Source organism: Alexandromys fortis, unplaced genomic scaffold (assembly GCF_014885135.2).
Source record: "Alexandromys fortis isolate MF-2015 unplaced genomic scaffold, M_Fortis_MF-2015_v1.1 scaffold_264, whole genome shotgun sequence".
Lineage (NCBI taxonomy): Eukaryota > Metazoa > Chordata > Mammalia > Rodentia > Cricetidae > Alexandromys > Alexandromys fortis.
Genome location: NW_026068140.1, coordinates 95,716 through 96,870, shown reverse-complemented (window position 1 = coordinate 96,870; position 1,155 = coordinate 95,716). Strand labels below are relative to the sequence as shown.

The 1,155-nt window shown below is 38.8% G+C and overlaps 1 pseudogene; it reads left to right on the top strand.

Annotated features, from left to right (window-relative positions):
• The first annotated feature begins 648 nt into the window (after positions 1 to 648).
• On the top strand, positions 649 to 1,149 carry LOC126491205 (protein FAM237B-like; annotated as a pseudogene).
• Positions 1,150 to 1,155: the final 6 nt, after the last annotated feature.

Sequence of the window (1,155 nt, the reverse complement as noted above, 5' to 3'; positions counted from 1 at the left end):
GCTGAGGAACCAACTGACAGGGAAACTTTGCAGAGAAGCTAATAATTGCTGGCCAGTAATTGACCCTGTACCATTTCATACTAGCTTGTACCAACCTCATTTTTCTGCTCATTTTATGGATATTTCTTCATCTCTAAACTAGTCCCAAACAACTTAAGAAAACCCAGGATCCACAAGACAGGAAGGCTCAACAAATGTTTTTCAGTGGAAAACAAAACAAATAAATAGAAATATTTGAGATATCCGATGCCGTTAGGTAAGTAGATATCTAATAATACAATTAAAACCCAACAAAACCTCTCATAACTACCTACAGAATGAGTTGCACTTTAGTCCTCTTGGAAAGTGAGACAGGAGAGCACATCACTGAAGAGTGTACTAATCTCTACAGGGGGAGAGAGGGAATGCAAGTTTTTAAGGTTTTGTGAAACTGTAAGGGTCTATGATGAAATACACATCACATCTGCACAAACATACACTAGATTTCAGGGACTCCCAGACTTTTGGTTGTCAAGCCAGAATTCTAATATCCCTTTAAAGGAAGGTCTGAGAGTCATCAGCTCAGAGGAAAACCAAGAAATACACATTCACTATACCATTTTTCGTTTGTGTGTGTGTGTTTAAACTTCTTCTTTTTCTCTATATAGGATGGGTTCTGCTGTAAGGAGATGGGTCTACCTTCCCCTGGGCTGCATCATGTTGTTCAATCTCACGAGCGCTAACTTTGAGTTTCAAAAGGGAGTGCTTGCCAGCATCAGAGTGGGCATCACAGAAGATGAGCATGGAACACATGCTCTCTGACACTCATAGACCTCAAGGAACTCAAGACAGAGGACAGTGTGGATGCCTTCTGGAATTTCATGTTGTTCTTGAAAAAATCTCAGAGGCCCGGGCATTACAGTATCTTCTTAAACATAGCTCAAGACTTTGAGACATGTACATAGACTGTTTGCTTTCAAGGTCTCACGAAATGGGCAGAAGACAGGTGGTATCTTCCAACTACAATTTTCCACAGAAAATGAGAAGAGTTGATTTGAAGATATACCTATGGAAGTAGTGAAGTGGCATTATTAAAAATTTGATATTTATTACCTCTTGTTATTTCAGGTTTATTTTTATTTATTTATTTATTAAAGATTTCTGTCTCTTCCCCAC